Source organism: Danio rerio, chromosome 6, assembly GCF_049306965.1.
Source record: "Danio rerio strain Tuebingen ecotype United States chromosome 6, GRCz12tu, whole genome shotgun sequence".
NCBI classification, from domain to species: domain Eukaryota; kingdom Metazoa; phylum Chordata; class Actinopteri; order Cypriniformes; family Danionidae; genus Danio; species Danio rerio.
Genome location: NC_133181.1, coordinates 7192932 through 7219192, shown reverse-complemented (window position 1 = coordinate 7219192; position 26261 = coordinate 7192932). Strand labels below are relative to the sequence as shown.

Genomic DNA, 26261 nt, shown 5'->3' with positions numbered 1-26261 from the left:
CAAAACATGTGACACAAGCTAAACATGTGTCGCAGACATAGAAACGGTGTCTAAAATAGAAATGTCACGAAAAAAATCGAAAATGTGAAGTGCACGCAAAACATGCGACACAAGCTAAACATGTGTCGCAAAAATAGAAACGGTGTCTAAAATAGAAATATCATAAAGTTAGGGTGCTATGATCGGTCAGGTTGCCTTGTGTGCTCTGACTGGTCAGTTGGACCCTGGGTCCTCTGGTTGGTCAGGTGGCCGTACGTGCGCTTATTAATCTGAAAGCTGATGTGCTCTTCATGGGCCGTACGTGCGCTGATTAATCTGAAAGCTGATGTGCTCTCTTGATCGACCGGGTGGCTTGGGGTGCTCTGATTGGTCAGGAGGCTGCTGTGTGCACTGGCTGGTCAAGTGCCTTACTACACCGTGCCTTCACAAAACATGCAACGCAAGCTAAACATGTGTTGCAGAAATAGAAACTGTGTCTAAAATCTAAATGTCACGAAAAAAATCGAAAATGTGAAGTGCACGCAAAACATGCGACACAAGCTAAACATGTGTCGCAAACATAGAAACGGTGTCTAAAATAGAAATGTCACAAAAAATTTGAAAATGTGAAGTGTGCACCAAAACATGCGACACAAGCTAAACATGTGTCGCAAAAATAGAAACAATGTCTAAAATAGAAATGTCATAAAAAAAATCGAAAATGTGAAGTGCACGCAAAACATGCGACACAAGCTAAACATGTGTCGCAAAAATAGAAACGGTGTGTAAAATCTAAATGTCATGAAAAAAAATCGAAAATGTGAAGTGCACGCAAAACATGCGACACAAGCTAAACATGTGTCGCAAAAATAGAAACGGTGTCTAAAATAGAAATGTCACGAAAAAAATCAAAAATGTGAAGTGTGCACCAAAACATGCGACACAAGCTAAACATGTGTCGCAAAAATAGAAACGGTGTCTAAAATAGAAATATCATAAAGCTAGGGTGCTATGATCGGTCAGGTTGCCTTGTGTGCTCTGACTGGTCAGTTGGACCCTGGGTCCTCTGGTTGGTCAGGTGGCCGTACGTGCGCTTATTAATCTGAAAGCTGATGTGCTCTTCATGGGCCGTACGTGCGCTGATTAATCTGAAAGCTGATGTGCTCTCTTGATCGACCGGGTGGCTTGGGGTGCTCTGATTGGTCAGGAGGCTGCTGTGTGCACTGGCTGGTCAAGTGCCTTACTACACCGTGCCTTCACAAAACATGCGACGCAAGCTAAACATGTGTCGCAAAAATAGAAACGTGTCTAAAATAGAAATGTCATTAAAAAAATCGAAAATGTGAAGTGCACGCAAAACATGCGACACAAGCTAAACATGTTTCGCAAAAAAAGAAACGGTGTCTAAAATCTAAATGTCATAAAAAAAATCGAAAATGTGAAGTGCACGCAAAACATGCAACACAAGCTAAACATGTGTGGCAAAAATAGAAACGGTGTCTAAAATAGAAATGTCACGAAAAAAAACGAAAATGTGAAGTGCACGCAAAACATGTGACACAAGCTAAACATGTGTCACAGACATAGAAACGGTGTCTAAAATAGAAATGTCACGAAAAAATCGAAAATGTGAAGTGCACGCAAAACATGTGACACAAGCTAAACATGTGTCGCAGACATAGAAACGGTGTCTAAAATAGAAATGTTACGAAAAAAATCGAAAATGTGAAGTGCACGCAAAACATTCGACACAAGCTAAACATGTGTGGCAAAAATAGAAACGGTGTCTAAAATAGAAATGTCACGAAAAAAAACGAAAATGTGAAGTGCACGCAAAACATGTGACACAAGCTAAACATGTGTCACACACATAGAAACGGTGTCTAAAATAGAAATGTCACAAAAAAAATCGAAAATGTGAAGTGCACGCAAAACATGCGACACAAGCTAAACATGTGTCGCAAAAATAGAAACGGTGTCTAAAATAGAAATATCATAAAGTTAGGGTGCTATGATCGGTCAGGTTGCCTTGTGTGCTCTGACTGGTCAGTTGGACCCTGGGTCCTCTGGTTGGTCAGGTGGCCGTACGTGCGCTTATTAATCTGAAAGCTGATGTGCTCTTCATGGGCCGTACGTGCGCTGATTAATCTGAAAGCTGATGTGCTCTCTTGATCGACCGGGTGGCTTGGGGTGCTCTGATTGGTCAGGAGGCTGCTGTGTGCACTGGCTGGTCAAGTGCCTTACTACACCGTGCCTTCACAAAACATGCAACGCAAGCTAAACATGTGTTGCAGAAATAGAAACGGTGTCTAAAATCTAAATGTCACGAAAAAAATCGAAAATGTGAAGTGCACGCAAAACATGCGACACAAGCTAAACATGTGTCGCAAACATAGAAACGGTGTCTAAAATAGAAATGTCACAAAAAAATTAGAAAGTGTGAAGTGTGCACCAAAACATGCGACACAAGCTAAACATGTGTCGCAAAAATAGAAACAATGTCTAAAATAGAAATGTCATAAAAAAAATCGAAAATGTGAAGTGCACGCAAAACATGTGACACAAGCTAAACATGTGTCGCAGACATAGAAACGGTGTCTAAAATAGAAATGTCACAAAAAAAATCGAAAATGTGAAGTGCACGCAAAACATGCGACACAAGCTAAACATGTGTCGCAAAAATAGAAACGGTGTCTAAAATAGAAATATCATAAAGTTAGGGTGCTATGATCGGTCAGGTTGCCTTGTGTGCTCTGACTGGTCAGTTGGACCCTGGGTCCTCTGGTTGGTCAGGTGGCCGTACGTGCGCTTATTAATCTGAAAGCTGATGTGCTCTTCATGGGCCGTACGTGCGCTGATTAATCTGAAAGCTGATGTGCTCTCTTGATCGACCGGGTGGCTTGGGGTGCTCTGATTGGTCAGGAGGCTGCTGTGTGCACTGGCTGGTCAAGTGCCTTACTACACCGTGCCTTCACAAAACATGCGACGCAAGCTAAACATGTGTCGCAAAAATAGAAACGGTGTCTAAAATCTAAATGTCATAAAAAAAATCGAAAATGTGAAGTGCACGCAAAACATGCGACACAAGCTAAACATGTGTCGCAGACATAGAAAAGGTGTCTAAAATAGAAATGTCACGAAAAAAATCGAAAATGTGAAGTGCACGCAAAACATGTGACACAAGCTAAACATGTGTCACAGACATAGAAACGGTGTCTAAAATAGAAACGTCACGAAAAAATCGAAAATGTGAAGTGCACGCAAAACATGTGACACAAGCTAAACATGTGTTGCAGAAATAGAAACTGTGTCTAAAATCTAAATGTCACGAAAAAAATCGAAAATGTGAAGTGCACGCAAAACATGCGACACAAGCTAAACATGTGTCGCAAACATAGAAACGGTGTCTAAAATAGAAATGTCACAAAAAATTTGAAAATGTGAAGTGTGCACCAAAACATGCGACACAAGCTAAACATGTGTCGCAAAAATAGAAACAATGTCTAAAATAGAAATGTCATAAAAAAAATCGAAAATGTGAAGTGCACGCAAAACATGCGACACAAGCTAAACATGTGTCGCAAAAATAGAAACGGTGTGTAAAATCTAAATGTCATGAAAAAAAATCGAAAATGTGAAGTGCACGCAAAACATGCGACACAAGCTAAACATGTGTCGCAAAAATAGAAACGGTGTCTAAAATAGAAATGTCACGAAAAAAATCAAAAATGTGAAGTGTGCACCAAAACATGCGACACAAGCTAAACATGTGTCGCAAAAATAGAAACGGTGTCTAAAATAGAAATATCATAAAGCTAGGGTGCTATGATCGGTCAGGTTGCCTTGTGTGCTCTGACTGGTCAGTTGGACCCTGGGTCCTCTGGTTGGTCAGGTGGCCGTACGTGCGCTTATTAATCTGAAAGCTGATGTGCTCTTCATGGGCCGTACGTGCGCTGATTAATCTGAAAGCTGATGTGCTCTCTTGATCGACCGGGTGGCTTGGGGTGCTCTGATTGGTCAGGAGGCTGCTGTGTGCACTGGCTGGTCAAGTGCCTTACTACACCGTGCCTTCACAAAACATGCGACGCAAGCTAAACATGTGTCGCAAAAATAGAAACGTGTCTAAAATAGAAATGTCATTAAAAAAATCGAAAATGTGAAGTGCACGCAAAACATGCGACACAAGCTAAACATGTTTCGCAAAAAAAGAAACGGTGTCTAAAATCTAAATGTCATAAAAAAAATCGAAAATGTGAAGTGCACGCAAAACATGCAACACAAGCTAAACATGTGTGGCAAAAATAGAAACGGTGTCTAAAATAGAAATGTCACGAAAAAAAACGAAAATGTGAAGTGCACGCAAAACATGTGACACAAGCTAAACATGTGTCACAGACATAGAAACGGTGTCTAAAATAGAAATGTCACGAAAAAATCGAAAATGTGAAGTGCACGCAAAACATGTGACACAAGCTAAACATGTGTCGCAGACATAGAAACGGTGTCTAAAATAGAAATGTTACGAAAAAAATCGAAAATGTGAAGTGCACGCAAAACATTCGACACAAGCTAAACATGTGTGGCAAAAATAGAAACGGTGTCTAAAATAGAAATGTCACGAAAAAAAACGAAAATGTGAAGTGCACGCAAAACATGTGACACAAGCTAAACATGTGTCACACACATAGAAACGGTGTCTAAAATAGAAATGTCACAAAAAAAATCGAAAATGTGAAGTGCACGCAAAACATGCGACACAAGCTAAACATGTGTCGCAAAAATAGAAACGGTGTCTAAAATAGAAATATCATAAAGTTAGGGTGCTATGATCGGTCAGGTTGCCTTGTGTGCTCTGACTGGTCAGTTGGACCCTGGGTCCTCTGGTTGGTCAGGTGGCCGTACGTGCGCTTATTAATCTGAAAGCTGATGTGCTCTTCATGGGCCGTACGTGCGCTGATTAATCTGAAAGCTGATGTGCTCTCTTGATCGACCGGGTGGCTTGGGGTGCTCTGATTGGTCAGGAGGCTGCTGTGTGCACTGGCTGGTCAAGTGCCTTACTACACCGTGCCTTCACAAAACATGCAACGCAAGCTAAACATGTGTTGCAGAAATAGAAACGGTGTCTAAAATCTAAATGTCACGAAAAAAATCGAAAATGTGAAGTGCACGCAAAACATGCGACACAAGCTAAACATGTGTCGCAAACATAGAAACGGTGTCTAAAATAGAAATGTCACAAAAAAATTTGAAAGTGTGAAGTGTGCACCAAAACATGCGACACAAGCTAAACATGTGTCGCAAAAATAGAAACAATGTCTAAAATAGAAATGTCATAAAAAAAATCGAAAATGTGAAGTGCACGCAAAACATGTGACACAAGCTAAACATGTGTCGCAGACATAGAAACGGTGTCTAAAATAGAAATGTCACAAAAAAAATCGAAAATGTGAAGTGCACGCAAAACATGCGACACAAGCTAAACATGTGTCGCAAAAATAGAAACGGTGTCTAAAATAGAAATATCATAAAGTTAGGGTGCTATGATCGGTCAGGTTGCCTTGTGTGCTCTAACTGGTCAGTTGGACCCTGGGTCCTCTGGTTGGTCAGGTGGCCGTACGTGCGCTTATTAATCTGAAAGCTGATGTGCTCTTCATGGGCCGTACGTGCGCTGATTAATCTGAAAGCTGATGTGCTCTCTTGATCGACCGGGTGGCTTGGGGTGCTCTGATTGGTCAGGAGGCTGCTGTGTGCACTGGCTGGTCAAGTGCCTTACTACACCGTGCCTTCACAAAACATGCGACGCAAGCTAAACATGTGTCGCAAAAATAGAAACGGTGTCTAAAATCTAAATGTCATAAAAAAAATCGAAAATGTGAAGTGCACGCAAAACATGCGACACAAGCTAAACATGTGTCGCAGACATAGAAAAGGTGTCTAAAATAGAAATGTCACGAAAAAAATCGAAAATGTGAAGTGCACGCAAAACATGTGACACAAGCTAAACATGTGTCACAGACATAGAAACGGTGTCTAAAATAGAAACGTCACGAAAAAATCGAAAATGTGAAGTGCACGCAAAACATGTGACACAAGCTAAACGTGTCGCAGACATAGAAACGGTGTCTAAAATAGAAATGTCACGAAAAAAATCGAAAATGTGAAGTGCACGCAAAACATGCGACACAAGCTAAACTTGTGTCGCAAAAATAGAAACGGTGTCTAAAATAGAAATATCATAAAGCTAGGGTGCTATGATCGGTCAGGTTGCCTTGTGTGCTCTGACTGGTCAGTTGGACCCTGGGTCCTCTGGTTGGTCATGTGGCCGTACGTGCGCTTATTAATCTGAAAGCTGATGTGCTCTTCATGGGCCGTACGTGCGCTGATTAATCTGAAAGCTGATGTGCTCTCTTGATCGACCGGGTGGCTTGGGGTGCTCTGATTGGTCAGGAGGCTGCTGTGTGCACTGGCTGGTCAAGTGCCTTACTACACCGTGCCTTCACAAAACATGCAACGCAAGCTAAACATGTGTTGCAGAAATAGAAACGGTGTCTAAAATCTAAATGTCACGAAAAAAATCGAAAATGTGAAGTGCACGCAAAACATGCGACACAAGCTAAACATGTGTCGCAAACATAGAAACGGTGTCTAAAATAGAAATGTCACAAAAAAATTCGAAAATGTGAAGTGTGCACCAAAACATGCGACACAAGCTAAACATGTGTCGCAAAAATAGAAACGATGTCTAAAATAGAAATGTCATAAAAAAAATCGAAAATGTGAAGTGCACGCAAAACATGCGACACAAGCTAAACATGTGTCGCAAAAATAGAAACGGTGTCTAAAATCTAAATGTCATGAAAAAAATCGAAAATGTGAAGTGCACGCAAAACATGCGACACAAGCTAAACATGTGTCGCAAAAATAGAAACGGTGTCTAAAATAGAAATGTCACGAAAAAAATCAAAAATGTGAAGTGCACGCAAAACATGCGACACAAGCTAAACATGTGTCGCAAAAATAGAAACGGTGTCTAAAATAGAAATATCATAAAGCTAGGGTGCTATGATCGGTCAGGTTGCCTTGTGTGCTCTGACTGGTCAGTTTGACCCTGGGTCCTCTGGTTGGTCAGGTGGCCGTACGTGCGCTTATTAATCTGAAAGCTGATGTGCTCTTCATGGGCCGTACGTGCGCTGATTAATCTGAAAGCTGATGTGCTCTCTTGATCGACCGGGTGGCTTGGGGTGCTCTGATTGGTCAGGAGGCTGCTGTGTGCACTGGCTGGTCAAGTGCCTTACTACACCGTGCCTTCACAAAACATGCGACGCAAGCTAAACATGTGTCGCAAAAATAGAAACGTGTCTAAAATAGAAATGTCATTAAAAAAATCGAAAATGTGAAGTGCACGCAAAACATGCGACACAAGCTAAACATGTGTCGCAAAAATAGAAACGGTGTCTAAAATCTAAATGTCATAAAAAAAATCGAAAATGTGAAGTGCACGCAAAACATGCGACACAAGCTAAACATGTGTCGCAGACATAGAAAAGGTGTCTAAAATAGAAATGTCACGAAAAAAATCGAAAATGTGAAGTGCACGCAAAACATTCGACACAAGCTAAACATGTGTCACAAAAATAGAAACGGTGTCTAAAATAGAAATGTCACGAAAAAAATCGAAAATGTGAAGTGCACGCAAAACATGTGACACAAGCTAAACATGTGTCACAGACATAGAAACGGTGTCTAAAATAGAAACGTCACGAAAAAATCGAAAATGTGAAGTGCACGCAAAACATGTGACACAAGCTAAACATGTGTCGCAGACATAGAAACGGTGTCTAAAATAGAAATGTCACGAAAAAAATCGAAAATGTGAAGTGCACGCAAAACATGCGACACAAGCTAAACATGTGTCGCAAAAATAGAAACGGTGTCTAAAATAGAAATATCATAAAGCTAGGGTGCTATGATCGGTCAGGTTGCCTTGTGTGCTCTGACTGGTCAGTTGGACCCTGGGTCCTCTGGTTGGTCAGGTGGCCGTACGTGCGCTTATTAATCTGAAAGCTGATGTGCTCTTCATGGGCCGTACGTGCGCTGATTAATCTGAAAGCTGATGTGCTTTCTTGATCGACCGGGTGGCTTGGGTGCTCTGATTGGTCAGGAGGCTGCTGTGTGCACTGGCTGGTCAAGTGCCTTACTACACCGTGCCTTCACAAAACATGCGACGCAAGCTAAACATGTGTTGCAGAAATAGAAACGGTGTCTAAAATCTAAATGTCACAAAAAAATCGAAAATGTGAAGTGCACGCAAAACATGCGACACAAGCTAAACATGTGTCGCAAACACAGAAACGGTGTCTAAAATAGAAATGTCACAAAAAAATTCGAAAATGTGAAGTGTGCACCAAAACATGCGACACAAGCTAAACATGTGTCGCAAAAATAGAAACGATGTCTAAAATAGAAATGTCATAAAAAAAAATCGAAATTGTGAAGTGCACGCAAAACATGCGACACAAGCTAAACATGTGTCGCAAAAATAGAAACGGTGTCTAAAATCTAAATGTCATAAAAAAAATCGAAAATGTGAAGTGCACGCAAAACATGCGACACAAGCTAAACATGTGTCGCAAAAATAGAAACGGTGTCTAAAATAGAAATGTCACGAAAAAAATCAAAAATGTGAAGTGTGCACCAAAACATGGGACACAAGCTAAACATGTGTCGCAAAAATAGAAACGGTGTCTAAAATAGAAATGTCATGAAAAAAATCGAAAATGTGAAGTGCACGCAAAACATGCGACACAAGCTAAACATGTGTCGCAAAAATAGAAACGGTGTCTAAAATAGAAATATCATAAAGCTAGGGTGCTATGATCGGTCAGGTTGCCTTGTGTGCTCTGACTGGTCAGTTGGACCCTGGGTCCTCTGGTTGGTCAGGTGGCCGTACGTGCGCTTATTAATCTGAAAGCTGATGTGCTCTTCATGGGCCGTACGTGCGCTGATTAATCTGAAAGCTGATGTGCTCTCTTGATCGACCGGGTGGCTTGGGGTGCTCTGATTGGTCAGGAGGCTGCTGTGTGCACTGGCTGGTCAAGTGCCTTACTACACCGTGCCTTCACAAAACATGCGACGCAAGCTAAACATGTGTCGCAAAAATAGAAACGTGTCTAAAATAGAAATGTCATAAAAAAAATCGAAAATGTGAAGTGCACGCAAAACATGCGACACAAGCTAAACATGTGTCGCAAAAATAGAAACGGTGTCTAAAATAGAAATGTCACGAAAAAATCGAAAATGTGAAGTGCACGCAAAACATGTGACACAAGCTAAACATGTGTCGCAAAAATAGAAACGGTGTCTAAAATAGAAATATCATAAAGTTAGGGTGCTATGATCGGTCAGGTTGCCTTGTGTGCTCTGACTGGTCAGTTGGACCCTGGGTCCTCTGGTTGGTCAGGTGGCCGTACGTGCGCTTATTAATCTGAAAGCTGATGTGCTCTTCATGGGCCGTACGTGCGCTGATTAATCTGAAAGCTGATGTGCTCTCTTGATCGACCGGGTGGCTTGGGGTGCTCTGATTGGTCAGGAGGCTGCTGTGTGCACTGGCTGGTCAAGTGCCTTACTACACCGTGCCTTCACAAAACATGCAACGCAAGCTAAACATGTGTTGCAGAAATAGAAACGGTGTCTAAAATCTAAATGTCACGAAAAAAATCGAAAATGTGAAGTGCACGCAAAACATGCGACACAAGCTAAACATGTGTCGCAAACATAGAAACGGTGTCTAAAATAGAAATGTCACAAAAAAATTTGAAAATGTGAAGTGTGCACCAAAACATGCGACACAAGCTAAACATGTGTCGCAAAAATAGAAACAATGTCTAAAATAGAAATGTCATAAAAAAAATCGAAAATGTGAAGTGCACGCAAAACATGTGACACAAGCTAAACATGTGTCGCAGACATAGAAACGGTGTCTAAAATAGAAATGTCACAAAAAAAATCGAAAATGTGAAGTGCACGCAAAACATGCGACACAAGCTAAACATGTGTCGCAAAAATAGAAACGGTGTCTAAAATCTAAATGTCATAAAAAAAATCGAAAATGTGAAGTGCACGCAAAACATGCGACACAAGCTAAACATGTGTCGCAAACATAGAAACGGTGTCTAAAATAGAAATGTCACAAAAAAATTCGAAAATGTGAAGTGTGCACCAAAACATGCGACACAAGCTAAACATGTGTCGCAAAAATAGAAACGATGTCTAAAATAGAAATGTCATAAAAAAAATCGAAAATGTGAAGTGCACGCAAAACATGCGACACAAGCTAAACATGTGTCGCAAAAATAGAAACGGTGTCTAAAATCTAAATGTCATAAAAAAAATCGAAAATGTGAAGTGCACGCAAAACATGCGACACAAGCTAAACATGTGTCGCAAAAATAGAAACGGTGTCTAAAATAGAAATGTCATGAAAAAAATCGAAAATGTGAAGTGCACGCAAAACATGCGACACAAGCTAAACATGTGTCGCAAAAATAGAAACGGTGTCTAAAATAGAAATATCATAAAGCTAGGGTGCTATGATCGGTCAGGTTGCCTTGTGTGCTCTGACTGGTCAGTTGGACCCTGGGTCCTCTGGTTGGTCAGGTGGCCGTACGTGCGCTTATTAATCTGAAAGCTGATGTGCTCTTCATGGGCCGTACGTGCGCTGATTAATCTGAAAGCTGATGTGCTCTCTTGATCGACCGGGTGGCTTGGGGTGCTCTGATTGGTCAGGAGGCTGCTGTGTACACTGGCTGGTCAAGTGCCTTACTACACCGTGCCTTCACAAAACATGCGACGCAAGCTAAACATGTGTCGCAAAAATAGAAACGTGTCTAAAATAGAAATGTCATTAAAAAAATCGAAAATGTGAAGTGCACGCAAAACATGCGACACAAGCTAAACATGTGTCGCAAAAATAGAAACGGTGTCTAAAATCTAAATGTCATAAAAAAAATCGAAAATGTGAAGTGCACGCAAAACATGCGACACAAGCTAAACATGTGTCGCAGACATAGAAAAGGTGTCTAAAATAGAAATGTCACGAAAAAAATCGAAAATGTGAAGTGCACGCAAAACATTCGACACAAGCTAAACATGTGTCACAAAAATAGAAACGGTGTCTAAAATAGAAATGTCACGAAAAAAATCGAAAATGTGAAGTGCACGCAAAACATGTGACACAAGCTAAACATGTGTCACAGACATAGAAACGGTGTCTAAAATAGAAACGTCACGAAAAAATCGAAAATGTGAAGTGCACGCAAAACATGTGACACAAGCTAAACATGTGTCGCAGACATAGAAACGGTGTCTAAAATAGAAATGTCACGAAAAAAATCGAAAATGTGAAGTGCACGCAAAACATGCGACACTAGCTAAACATGTGTCGCAAAAATAGAAACGGTGTCTAAAATAGAAATATCATAAAGCTAGGGTGCTATGATCGGTCAGGTTGCCTTGTGTGCTCTGACTGGTCAGTTGGACCCTGGGTCCTCTGGTTGGTCAGGTGGCCGTACGTGCGCTTATTAATCTGAAAGCTGATGTGCTCTTCATGGGCCGTACGTGCGCTGATTAATCTGAAAGCTGATGTGCTCTCTTGATCGACCGCGTGGCTTGGGGTGCTCTGATTGGTCAGGAGGCTGCTGTGTGCACTGGCTGGTCAAGTGCCTTACTACACCGTGCCTTCACAAAACATGCAACGCAAGCTAAACATGTGTTGCAGAAATAGAAACGGTGTCTAAAATCTAAATGTCACGAAAAAAATCGAAAATGTGAAGTGCACGCAAAACATGCGACACAAGCTAAACATGTGTCGCAAACATAGAAACGGTGTCTAAAATAGAAATGTCACAAAAAAATTCGAAAATGTGAAGTGTGCACCAAAACATGCGACACAAGCTAAGCATGTGTCGCAAAAATAGAAACGATGTCTAAAATAGAAATGTCATAAAAAAAATCGAAAATGTGAAGTGCACGCAAAACATGCGACACAAGCTAAACATGTGTCGCAAAAATAGAAACGGTGTCTAAAATAGAAATGTCACGAAAAAAATCAAAAATGTGAAGTGTGCACCAAAACATGAGACACAAGCTAAACATGTGTCGCAAAAATAGAAACGGTGTCTAAAATAGAAATGTCATGAAAAAAATCGAAAATGTGAAGTGCACGCAAAACATGCGACACAAGCTAAACATGTGTCGCAAAAATAGAAACGGTGTCTAAAATAGAAATATCATAAAGCTAGGGTGCTATGATCGGTCAGGTTGCCTTGTGTGCTCTGACTGGTCAGTTGGACCCTGGGTCCTCTGGTTGGTCAGGTGGCCGTACGTGCGCTTATTAATCTGAAAGCTGATGTGCTCTTCATGGGCCGTACGTGCGCTGATTAATCTGAAAGCTGATGTGCTCTCTTGATCGACCGCGTGGCTTGGGGTGCTCTGATTGGTCAGGAGGCTGCTGTGTGCACTGGCTGGTCAAGTGCCTTACTACACCGTGCCTTCACAAAACATGCAACGCAAGCTAAACATGTGTTGCAGAAATAGAAACGGTGTCTAAAATCTAAATGTCACGAAAAAAATCGAAAATGTGAAGTGCACGCAAAACATGCGACACAAGCTAAACATGTGTCGCAAACATAGAAACGGTGTCTAAAATAGAAATGTCACAAAAAAATTCGAAAATGTGAAGTGTGCACCAAAACATGCGACACAAGCTAAACATGTGTCGCAAAAATAGAAACGATGTCTAAAATAGAAATGTCATAAAAAAAATCGAAAATGTGAAGTGCACGCAAAACATGCGACACAAGCTAAACATGTGTCGCAAAAATAGAAACGGTGTCTAAAATAGAAATGTCACGAAAAAAATCAAAAATGTGAAGTGTGCACCAAAACATGAGACACAAGCTAAACATGTGTCGCAAAAATAGAAACGGTGTCTAAAATAGAAATGTCATGAAAAAAATCGAAAATGTGAAGTGCACGCAAAACATGCGACACAAGCTAAACATGTGTCGCAAAAATAGAAACGGTGTCTAAAATAGAAATATCATAAAGCTAGGGTGCTATGATCAGTCAGGTTGCCTTGTGTGCTCTGACTGGTCAGTTGGACCCTGGGTCCTCTGGTTGGTCAGGTGGCCGTACGTGCGCTTATTAATCTGAAAGCTGATGTGCTCTTCATGGGCCGTACGTGCGCTGATTAATCTGAAAGCTGATGTGCTCTCTTGATCGACCGGGTGGCTTGGGGTGCTCTGATTGGTCAGGAGGCTGCTGTGTGCACTGGCTGGTCAAGTGCCTTACTACACCGTGCCTTCACAAAACATGCGACGCAAGCTAAACATGTGTCGCAAAAATAGAAACGTGTCTAAAATAGAAATGTCATTAAAAAAATCGAAAATGTGAAGTGCACGCAAAACATGCGACACAAGCTAAACATGTGTCGCAAAAATAGAAACGGTGTCTAAGATCTAAATGTCAAAAAAAAAATCGAAAATGTGAAGTGCACGCAAAACATGCGACACAAGCTAAACATGTGTCGCAGACATAGAAAAGGTGTCTAAAATAGAAATGTCACGAAAAAAATCGAAAATGTGAAGTGCACGCAAAACATTCGACACAAGCTAAACATGTGTCACAAAAATAGAAACGGTGTCTAAAATAGAAATGTCACGAAAAAAATCGAAAATGTGAAGTGCACGCAAAACATGTGACACAAGCTAAACATGTGTCACAGACATAGAAACGGTGTCTAAAATAGAAACGTCACGAAAAAATCGAAAATGTGAAGTGCACGCAAAACATGTGACACAAGCTAAACATGTGTCGCAGACATAGAAACGGTGTCTAAAATAGAAATGTCACGAAAAAAATCGAAAATGTGAAGTGCACGCAAAACATGCGACACAAGCTAAACATGTGTCGCAAAAATAGAAACGGTGTCTAAAATAGAAATATCATAAAGCTAGGGTGCTATGATCGGTCAGGTTGCCTTGTGTGCTCTGACTGGTCAGTTGGACCCTGGGTCCTCTGGTTGGTCAGGTGGCCGTACGTGCGCTTATTAATCTGAAAGCTGATGTGCTCTTCATGGGCCGTACGTGCGCTGATTAATCTGAAAGCTGATGTGCTTTCTTGATCGACCGGGTGGCTTGGGGTGCTCTGATTTATCAGGAGGCTGCTGTGTGCACTGGCTGGTCAAGTGCCTTACTACACCGTGCCTTCACAAAACATGCGACGCAAGCTAAACATGTGTTGCAGAAATAGAAACGGTGTCTAAAATCTAAATGTCACAAAAAAATCGAAAATGTGAAGTGCACGCAAAACATGCGACACAAGCTAAACATGTGTCGCAAACACAGAAACGGTGTCTAAAATAGAAATGTCACAAAAAAATTCGAAAATGTGAAGTGTGCACCAAAACATGCGACACAAGCTAAACATGTGTCGCAAAAATAGAAACGATGTCTAAAATAGAAATGTCATAAAAAAAAATCGAAATTGTGAAGTGCACGCAAAACATGCGACACAAGCTAAACATGTGTCGCAAAAATAGAAACGGTGTCTAAAATCTAAATGTCATAAAAAAAATCGAAAATGTGAAGTGCACGCAAAACATGCGACACAAGCTAAACATGTGTCGCAAAAATAGAAACGGTGTCTAAAATAGAAATGTCACGAAAAAAATCAAAAATGTGAAGTGTGCACCAAAACATGGGACACAAGCTAAACATGTGTCGCAAAAATAGAAACGGTGTCTAAAATAGAAATGTCATGAAAAAAATCGAAAATGTGAAGTGCACGCAAAACATGCGACACAAGCTAAACATGTGTCGCAAAAATAGAAACGGTGTCTAAAATAGAAATATCATAAAGCTAGGGTGCTATGATCGGTCAGGTTGCCTTGTGTGCTCTGACTGGTCAGTTGGACCCTGGGTCCTCTGGTTGGTCAGGTGGCCGTACGTGCGCTTATTAATCTGAAAGCTGATGTGCTCTTCATGGGCCGTACGTGCGCTGATTAATCTGAAAGCTGATGTGCTCTCTTGATCGACCGGGTGGCTTGGGGTGCTCTGATTGGTCAGGAGGCTGCTGTGTGCACTGGCTGGTCAAGTGCCTTACTACACCGTGCCTTCACAAAACATGCAACGCAAGCTAAACATGTGTTGCAGAAATAGAAACGGTGTCTAAAATCTAAATGTCACGAAAAAAATCGAAAATGTGAAGTGCACGCAAAACATGCGACACAAGCTAAACATGTGTCGCAAACATAGAAACGGTGTCTAAAATAGAAATGTCACAAAAAAATTTGAAAATGTGAAGTGTGCACCAAAACATGCGACACAAGCTAAACATGTGTCGCAAAAATAGAAACAATGTCTAAAATAGAAATGTCATAAAAAAAATCGAAAATGTGAAGTGCACGCAAAACATGTGACACAAGCTAAACATGTGTCGCAGACATAGAAACGGTGTCTAAAATAGAAATGTCACAAAAAAAATCGAAAATGTGAAGTGCACGCAAAACATGCGACACAAGCTAAACATGTGTCGCAAAAATAGAAACGGTGTCTAAAATCTAAATGTCATAAAAAAAATCGAAAATGTGAAGTGCACGCAAAACATGCGACACAAGCTAAACATGTGTCGCAAACATAGAAACGGTGTCTAAAATAGAAATGTCACAAAAAAATTCGAAAATGTGAAGTGTGCACCAAAACATGCGACACAAGCTAAACATGTGTCGCAAAAATAGAAACGATGTCTAAAATAGAAATGTCATAAAAAAAATCGAAAATGTGAAGTGCACGCAAAACATGCGACACAAGCTAAACATGTGTCGCAAAAATAGAAACGGTGTCTAAAATCTAAATGTCATAAAAAAAATCGAAAATGTGAAGTGCACGCAAAACATGCGACACAAGCTAAACATGTGTCGCAAAAATAGAAACGGTGTCTAAAATAGAAATGTCATGAAAAAAATCGAAAATGTGAAGTGCACGCAAAACATGCGACACAAGCTAAACATGTGTCGCAAAAATAGAAACGGTGTCTAAAATAGAAATATCATAAAGCTAGGGTGCTATGATCGGTCAGGTTGCCTTGTGTGCTCTGACTGGTCAGTTGGACCCTGGGTCCTCTGGTTGGTCAGGTGGCCGTACGTGCGCTTATTAATCTGAAAGCTGATGTGCTCTTCATGGGCCGTACGTGCGCTGATTAATCTGAAAGCTGATGTGCTCTCTTGATCGACCGGGTGGCTTGGGGTGCTCTGATTGGTCAGGAGGCTGCTGTGTGCACTGGCTGGTCAAGTGCCTTACTACACCGTGCCTTCACAAAACATGCGACGCAAGCTAAACATGTGTCGCAAAAATAGAAACGTGTCTAAAATAGAAATGTCATTAAAAAAATCGAAAATGTGAAGTGCACGCAAAACATGCGACACAAGCTAAACATGTGTCGCAAAAATAGAAACGGTGTCTAAGATCTAAATGTCAAAAAAAAAATCGAAAATGTGAAGTGCACGCAAAACATGCGACACAAGCTAAACATGTGTCGCAGACATAGAAAAGGTGTCTAAAATAGAAATGTCACGAAAAAAATCGAAAATGTGAAGTGCACGCAAAACATTCGACACAAGCTAAACATGTGTCACAAAAATAGAAACGGTGTCTAAAATAGAAATGTCACGAAAAAAATCGAAAATGTGAAGTGCACGCAAAACATGTGACACAAGCTAAACATGTGTCACAGACATAGAAACGGTGTCTAAAATAGAAACGTCACGAAAAAATCGAAAATGTGAAGTGCACGCAAAACATGTGACACAAGCTAAACATGTGTCGCAGACATAGAAACGGTGTCTAAAATAGAAATGTCACGAAAAAAATCGAAAATGTGAAGTGCACGCAAAACATGCGACACAAGCTAAACATGTGTCGCAAAAATAGAAACGGTGTCTAAAATAGAAATATCATAAAGCTAGGGTGCTATGATCGGTCAGGTTGCCTTGTGTGCTCTGACTGGTCAGTTGGACCCTGGGTCCTCTGGTTGGTCAGGTGGCCGTACGTGCGCTTATTAATCTGAAAGCTGATGTGCTCTTCATGGGCCGTACGTGCGCTGATTAATCTGAAAGCTGATGTGCTTTCTTGATCGACCGGGTGGCTTGGGGTGCTCTGATTTATCAGGAGGCTGCTGTGTGCACTGGCTGGTCAAGTGCCTTACTACACCGTGCCTTCACAAAACATGCGACGCAAGCTAAACATGTGTTGCAGAAATAGAAACGGTGTCTAAAATCTAAATGTCATAAAAAAAATCGAAAATGTGAAGTGCACGCAAAACATGCGACACAAGCTAAACATGTGTCGCAAAAATAGAAACGGTGTCTAAAATAGAAATGTCACGAAAAAAATCAAAAATGTGAAGTGTGCACCAAAACATGCGACACAAGCTAAACATGTGTCGCAAAAATAGAAACGGTGTCTAAAATAGAAATGTCATGAAAAAAATCGAAAATGTGAAGTGCACGCAAAACATGCGACACAAGCTAAACATGTGTCGCAAAAATAGAAACGGTGTCTAAAATAGAAATATCATAAAGTTAGGGTGCTATGATCGGTCAGGTTGCCTTGTGTGCTCTGACTGGTCAGTTGGACCCTGGGTCCTCTGGTTGTTCAGGTGGCCGTACGTGCGCTTATTAATCTGAAAGCTGATGTGCTCTTCATGGGCCGTACGTGCGCTGATTAATCTGAAAGCTGATGTGCTCTCTTGATCGACCGGGTGGCTTGGGGTGCTCTGATTGGTCAGGAGGCTGCTGTGTGCACTGGCTGGTCAAGTGCCTTACTACACCGTGCCTTCACAAAACATGCGACACAAGCTAAACATGTGTCGCAAAAATAGAAACAATGTCTAAAATAGAAATGTCATAAAAAAAATCGAAAATGTGAAGTGCACGCAAAACATGCGACACAAGCTAAACATGTGTCGCAAAAATAGAAACGGTGTGTAAAATCTAAATGTCATGAAAAAAATCGAAAATGTGAAGTGCACGCAAAACATGCGACACAAGCTAAACATGTGTCGCAAAAATAGAAACGGTGTCTAAAATAGAAATGTCACGAAAAAAATCAAAAATGTGAAGTGTGCACCAAAACATGCGACACAAGCTAAACATGTGTCGCAAAAATAGAAACGGTGTCTAAAATAGAAATGTCATGAAAAAAATCGAAAATGTGAAGTGCACGCAAAACATGAGACACAAGCTAAACATGCGTCGCAAAAATAGAAACGGTGTCTAAAATAGAAATATCATAAAGCTAGGGTGCTATGATCGGTCAGGTTGCCTTGTGTGCTCTGACTGGTCAGTTGGACCCTGGGTTCTCTGGTTGGTCAGGTGGCCGTACGTGCGCTTATTAATCTGAAAGCTGATGTGCTCTTCATGGGCCGTACGTGCGCTGATTAATCTGAAAGCTGATGTGCTCTCTTGATCGACCGGGTGGCTTGGGGTGCTCTGATTGGTCAGGAGGCTGCTGTGTGCACTGGCTGGTCAAGTGCCTTACTACACCGTGCCTTCACAAAACATGCGACGCAAGCTAAACATGTGTCGCAAAAATAGAAACGTGTCTAAAATAGAAATGTCATAAAAAAAATCAAAAATGTGAAGTGCACGCAAAACATGCGACACAAGCTAAACATGTGTCGCAAAAATAGAAACGGTGTCTAAAATAGAAATGTCATGAAAAAAATCGAAAATGTGAAGTGCACGCAAAACATGCGACACAAGCTAAACATGTGTCGCAAAAATAGAAACGGTGTCTAAAATCTAAATGTCATAAAAAAAATCGAAAATGTGAAGTGCACGCAAAACATGCGACACAAGCTAAACATGTGTCACAAAAATAGAAACGGTGTCTAAAATCTAAATGTCATAAAAAAAAATAGAAAATGTGAAGTGCACGCAAAACATGCGACACAAGCTAAACATGTGTCGCAAAAATAGAAACAGTGTCTAAAATAGAAATGTCACGAAAAAAATCAAAAATGTGAAGTGTGCACCAAAACATGCGACACAAGCTAAACATGTGTCACAAAAATAGAAACGGTGTCTAAAATAGAAATGTCATGAAAAAAATCGAAAATGTGAAGTGCACGCAAAACATGCGACACAAGCTAAACATGTGTCGCAAAAATAGAAACGGTGTCTAAAATAGAAATATCATAAAGTTAGGGTGCTATGATCGGTCAGGTTGCCTTGTGTGCTCTGACTGGTCAGTTGGACCCTGGGTCCTCTGGTTGGTCAGGTGGCCGTACGTGCGCTTATTAATCTGAAAGCTGATGTGCTCTTCATGGGCCGTACGTGCGCTGATTAATCTGAAAGCTGATGTGCTCTCTTGATCGACCGGGTGGCTTGGGGTGCTCTGATTGGTCAGGAGGCTGCTGTGTGCACTGGCTGGTCAAGTGCCTTACTACACCGTGCCTTCACAAAACATGCGACACAAGCTAAACATGTGTCGAAAAAATAGAAACAATGTCTAAAATAGAAATGTCATAAAAAAAATCGAAAATGTGAAGTACACGCAAAACATGCGACACAAGCTAAACATGTGTCGCAAAAACAGAAACGGTGTGTAAAATCTAAATGTCATGAAAAAAATCGAAAATGTGAAGTGCACGCAAAACATGCGACACAAGCTAAACATGTGTCGCAAAAATAGAAACGGTGTCTAAAATAGAAATGTCACGAAAAAAATCAAAAATGTGAAGTGTGCACCAAAACATGCGACACAAGCTAAACATGTGTCGCAAAAATAGAAACGGTGTCTAAAATAGAAATGTCACGAAAAAAATCAAAAATGTGAAGTGTGCACCAAAACATGGGACACAAGCTAAACATGTGTCGCAAAAATAGAAACGGTGTCTAAAATAGAAATGTCATGAAAAAAATCGAAAATGTGAAGTGCACGCAAAACATGCGACACAAGCTAAACATGCGTCGCAAAAATAGAAACGGTGTCTAAAATAGAAATATCATAAAGCTAGGGTGCTATGATCGGTCAGGTTGCCTTGTGTGCTCTGACTGGTCAGTTGGACCCTGGGTTCTCTGGTTGGTCAGGTGGCCGTACGTGCGCTTATTAATCTGAAAGCTGATGTGCTCTTCATGGGCCGTACGTGCGCTGATTAATCTGAAAGCTGATGTGCTCTCTTAATCGACCGGGTGGCTTGGGGTGCTCTGATTGGTCAGGAGGCTGCTGTGTGCACTGGCTGGTCAAGTGCCTTACTACACCGTGCCTTCACAAAACATGCGACGCAAGCTAAACATGTGTCGCAAAAATAGAAACGTGTCTAAAATAGAAATGTCATAAAAAAAATCAAAAATGTGAAGTGCACGCAAAACATGCGACACAAGCTAAACATGTGTCGCAAAAATAGAAACGGTGTCTAAAATAGAAATGTCATGAAAAAAATCGAAAATGTGAAGTGCACGCAAAACATGCGACACAAGCTAAACATGTGTCGCAAAAATAGAAACGGTGTCTAAAATCTAAATGTCATAAAAAAAATCGAAAATGTGAAGTGCACGCAAAACATGCGACACAAGCTAAACATGTGTCGCAGACATAGAAACGGTGTCTAAAATAGAAATGTCACGAAAAAAATCGAAAATGTGAAGTGCACGCAAAACATTCGACACAAGCTAAACATGTGTCGCAAAAATAGAAACGGTGTCTAAAATAGAAATGTCACGAAAAAAATCGAAAATGTGAAGTGCACGCAAAACATGTGACACAAGCTAAACATGTGTCGCAGACATAGAAACGGTGTCTAAAATAGAAATGTCACGAAAAAATCGAAAATGTGAAGTGCACGCAAAACATGTGACACAAGCTAAACATGTGTCGCAGACATAGAAACGGTGTCTAAAATAGAAATGTCACGAAAAAAATCGAAAATGTGAAGTGCACGCAAAACATGCGACACAAGCTAAACATATGTCGCAAAAATAGAAACGGTGTCTAAAATAGAAATATCATAAAGCTAGGGTGCTATGATCGGTCAGGTTGCCTTGTGTGCTCTGACTGGTCAGTTGGACCCTGGGTCCTCTGGTTGGTCAGGTGGCCGTACGTGCGCTTATTAATCTGAAAGCTGATGTGCTCTTCATGGGCCGTACGTGCGCTGATTAATCTGAAAGCTGATGTGCTCTCTTGATCGACCGGGTGGCTTGGGGTGCTCTGATTGGTCAGGAGGCTGCTGTGTGCACTGGCTGGTCAAGTGCCTTACTACACCGTGCCTTCACAAAACATGCGACGCAAGCTAAACATGTGTCGCAAAAATAGAAACGTGTCTAAAATAGAAATGTCATAAAAAAAATCAAAAATGTGAAGTGCACGCAAAACATGCGACACAAGCTAAACATGTGTCGCAAAAATAGAAACGGTGTCTAAAATCTAAATGTCATAAAAAAAATCGAAAATGTGAAGTGCACGCAAAACATGCGACACAAGCTAAACATGTGTCGCAGACATAGAAACGGTGTCTAAAATAGAAATGTCACGAAAAAAAACGAAAATGTGAAGTGCACGCAAAACATGTGACACAACCTAAACATGTGTCACAGACATAGAAACGGTGTCTAAAATAGAAACGTCACGAAAAAATCGAAAATGTGAAGTGCACGCAAAACATGTGACACAAGCTAAACATGTGTCGCAGACATAGAAACGGTGTCTAAAATAGAAATGTCACGAAAAAAATCGAAAATGTGAAGTGCACGCAAAACATGCGACACAAGCTAAACATGTGTCGCAAAAATAGAAACGGTGTCTAAAATAGAAATATCATAAAGCTAGGGTGCTATGATCGGTCAGGTTGCCTTGTGTGCTCTGACTGGTCAGTTGGACCCTGGGTCCTCTGGTTGGTCAGGTGGCCGTACGTGCGCTTATTAATCTGAAAGCTGATGTGCTCTTCATGGGCCGTACGTGCGCTGATTAATCTGAAAGCTGATGTGCTCTCTTGATCGACCGGGTGGCTTGAGGTGCTCTGATTGGTCAGGAGGCTGCTGTGTGCACTGGCTGGTCAAGTGCCTTACTACACCGTGCATTCACAAAACATGCGACGCAAGCTAAACATGTGTCGCAAAAATAGAAACGTGTCTAAAATAGAAATGTCATAAAAAAAATCAAAAATGTGAAGTGCACGCAAAACATGCGACACAAGCTAAACATGTGTCGCAAAAATAGAAACGGTGTCTAAAATCTAAATGTCATAAAAAAAATCGAAAATGTGAAGTGCACGCAAAACATGCGACACAAGCTAAACATGTGTCGCAGACATAGAAACGGTGTCTAAAATAGAAATGTCACGAAAAAAAACGAAAATGTGAAGTGCACGCAAAACATGTGACACAAGCTAAACATGTGTCACAGACATAGAAACGGTGTCTAAAATAGAAACGTCACGAAAAAATCGAAAATGTGAAGTGCACGCAAAACATGTGACACAAGCTAAACATGTGTCGCAAACATAGAAACGGTGTCTAAAATAGAAATGTCACGAAAAAAATCGAAAATGTGAAGTGTGCACCAAAACATGCGACACAAGCTAAACATGTGTCGCAAAAATAGAAACGGTGTCTAAAATAGAAATATCATAAAGCTAGGGTGCTATGATCGGTCAGGTTGCCTTGTGTGCTCTGACTGGTCAGTTGAACCATGGGTCCTCTGGTTGGTCAGGTGGCCGTACGTGCGCTTATTAATCTGAAAGCTGATGTGCTCTTCATGGGCCGTACGTGCGCTGATTAATCTGAAAGCTGATGTGCTCTCTTGATCGACCGGGTGGCTTGGGGTGCTCTGATTGGTCAGGAGGCTGCTGTGTGCACTGGCTGGTCAAGTGCCTTACTACACCGTGCCTTCACAAAACATGCGACGCAAGCTAAACATGCGTCACAAAAATAGAAACGGTGTCTAAAATACAAAAGCTCTTGAAAAATATCTAAAATGTGAAGTGCACGCAAAACATGTGACGCAAGCTAAACATGTGATGCAGAAATAGAAACGGTGTCTAAAATCGAAATGTCACGGAAAAAATCGAAAATGTGAAGTGCACACAAAACATGCGACACAAGCTAAACATGTGTCGCAAAAATAGAAACGGTGTCTAAAATCTAAAGTTCACAAAAAAAAATCGAAAATGTGAAGTGCACGCAAAACATGCGACACAAGCTAAACATGTGTCGCAGACATAGAAACGGTGTCTAAAATAGAAATGTCACGAAAAAAATTAAAAAATGTGAAGTGCACGCAAAACATTCGACACAAGCTAAACATGTGTCGCAAAAATAGAAACGGTGTCTAAAATAGAAATGTCACGAAAAAAATCAAAAATGTGAAGTGTGCACCAAAACATGCGACACAAGCTAAACATGTGTCGCAAAAATAGAAACAGTGTCTAAAATAGAAATGTCACGAAAAAAATCGAAAATGTGAAGTGCACGCAAAACATGGGACACAAGCTAAACATGTGTCGCAGAAATAGAAACGGTGTCTAAAATAGAAATATCATAAAGCTAGGGTGCTATGATCGGTCAGGTTGCCTTGTGTGCTCTGACTGGTCAGTTGAACCCTGGGTCCTCTGGTTGGTCAGGTGGCCGTACGTGCGCTTATTAATCTGAAAGCTGATGTGCTCTTCATGGGCCGTACGTGCGCTGATTAATCTGAAAGCTGATGTGCTCTCTTGATCGACCGGGTGGCCTGGGGTGCTCTGATTGGTCAGGAGGCAGCTGTGTGCACTGGCTGGTCAAGTGCCTTACTACACCGTGCCTTCACAAAACATGCGACGCAAGCTAAACATGCGTCACAAAAATAGAAACGGTGTCTAAAATAGAAAAGCTCATGAAAAAAATCTAAAATGTGAAGTGTGCACCAAAACATGCGACGCAAGCTAAACATGTGTTGCAGAAATAGAAACGGTGTCTAAAATCTAAATGTCACGAAAAAAATCGAAAATGTGAAGTGCACGCAAAACATGCGACACAAGCTAAACATGTGTCGCAAACATAGAAACGGTGTCTAAAATAGAAATGTCACCAAAAAATTTGAAAATGTGAAGTGCACGCAAAACATGCGACACAAGCTAAACATGTGTCGCAAAAATAGAAACGATGTCTAAAATAGAAATGTCATGAAAAAAATCGAAAATGTGAAGTGCACGCAAAACATGCAACTCAAGCTAAACATGTGTCGCAAAAATAGAAACGGTGTCTAAAATCTAAATGTCATGAAAAAAATCGAAAATGTGAAGTGCACGCAAAACATGCGACACAAGCTAAACATGTGTCGCAGACATAGAAACGGTGTCTAAAATAGAAATGTCACGAAAAAAATAAAAAATGTGAAGTGTGCACCAAAACATGCGACACAAGCTAAACATGTGTCGTAAAAATAGAAACGGTGTCTAAAATAGAAATGTCAAGAAAAAAATCGAAAATGTGAAGTGCACGCAAAACATGCGACACAAGCTAAACATGTGTCGCAAACATAGAAACGGTGTCTAAAATAGAAATGTCACAAAAAAAATTTGAAAATGTGAAGTGTGCACCAAAACATGCAACACAAGCTAAACATGTGTCGCAAAAATAGAAACAATGTCTAAAATAGAAATGTCACAAAAAAATTCGAAAATGTGAAGTGTGCACCAAAACATGCGACACAAGCTAAACATGTGTCGCAAAAATAGAAATGGTGTCTAAAATCTAAATGTCACGTCATCACAATGGTTTGTGCAAAAACTTCTGATTAATCTGAACGCTGATGTGCTCTTAATTGACACACACACACACAAACAAACAGCATACATGCATGCTCACTCACTTTGGAGCGATATTTTTAGTCCTCAGGGTGGCTCCCTTTCAAATTAGACTAGAGCTACCGACCGCTCCCATGCTTTATTCTGAAATGTATTCCTGCTCCGCAAGTAATCTGGTCAGCTCCTGCGCTGCAGCAGCAGGAATGCAGACCTCCAGTTCGTATTTACCTGGTCTCAGTTCTCGTTAAGTTCAGAAATACTGTGCTGTGACTCAGAAATACTGCCAAATGTCAGGTCATTTGTTGCGTGACTCTCCTTAACTCACCTCTCTCTCTCGACACTGTCTCATCATGACAATCACGCATACGCATTAGTAAATAATATTTGTTATTTAATACTTGTCTCCTATTTAAGTGCATTATATTTTATCATGGTATTGAAACTGACAACGTTGCTATGTTTAGATCCCGCTGTAAAACATATTACCATATTACCGCCCAAGCCTAGTGCAATACCTAGTTCAACCACTGGATGTCAAACTTGCATACTGCTCCTTTTAAAGTAGAGCCCATAGCCTTACACAATAAAGGTGTTTCCTATTTATGGTATATTTTTTCTGGCATGGACTTCAAATTAAAAGCTTTAGAAAAGTTGAAAGAGTGAAGACATCTTATTTATTTATTTTTTTACTTTTTTTTATCCATTTACCATCACTTATCACTTTTTTTATTTTATTTTTTAGGCGGAAGATCAGTATCTAAACCATCTGGACAAAACCTTCATCCGCTCTCTGTGTGTCAGTCTTGGGTTGACATTGTTGATTCAGATCAGTGGGTTCAGCTGGAGCCATCAGTCTGTAGAGATGAAGGCTCAGAGTTCAAGATCAGCGCTCTGGCGGATCAATTCCAGAGCACCAGGACCAGACTGCGATGAGTCCGAAATTTTCTCAACACAGTTGGAGAGGCCATCAAACTCCTCAGCTACACAGATGAAGGAATGTCATTACAATCTTAGCCGTTATCATGCCTCTACATGCGCTGTCACGTAAAATGACATTCAAGCTCACATTATTAGCATTTAACAGTGAATAAAGCACATGAGCTATACCTGAGGTGATCATTGTCATCGTTTACCCTGTTGTTCAGCTGTAAGAAATAGAAGCAGTTTCTGAAATAGAGTTTTCAGGTTGGTCAGGGCAAAAACTCTCACCTGCTAATGTGGGGATGTCGTCAATCTTGTAAAGTATACCTAGTTAAACCACCGGGTGTCAAACTTGCATACTATGTAAAGGTGCTGGTCATATAATTAAAATATCTTCAGGAAGTCAGTCTGTTTAACTAATTCCATTCAAAAAGGGAGACTTGTATATCTGTGGCACTGCTCGCGTGTAATGAGAGCCCAGGGCGTTCTGACAGTGGCCTTCAGTATTGCTGGGTCTGGCATAT

At 40.8% G+C, this 26261-nt stretch overlaps 1 long non-coding RNA gene across 1 annotated transcript in view; it reads left to right on the top strand.

The window, feature by feature from the left end:
• LOC110438668 (uncharacterized) overlaps positions 1 to 25922 on the top strand; it is a 129603-nt gene extending 103681 nt beyond the window's left edge. Inside the window, exon 4 of the long non-coding RNA XR_012407600.1 lies at positions 25559 to 25922. This is a non-coding gene — a long non-coding RNA (uncharacterized lncRNA). The remainder of the gene's footprint in view (positions 1 to 25558) is intronic.
• The last annotated feature ends 339 nt before the right edge of the window (positions 25923 to 26261 follow it).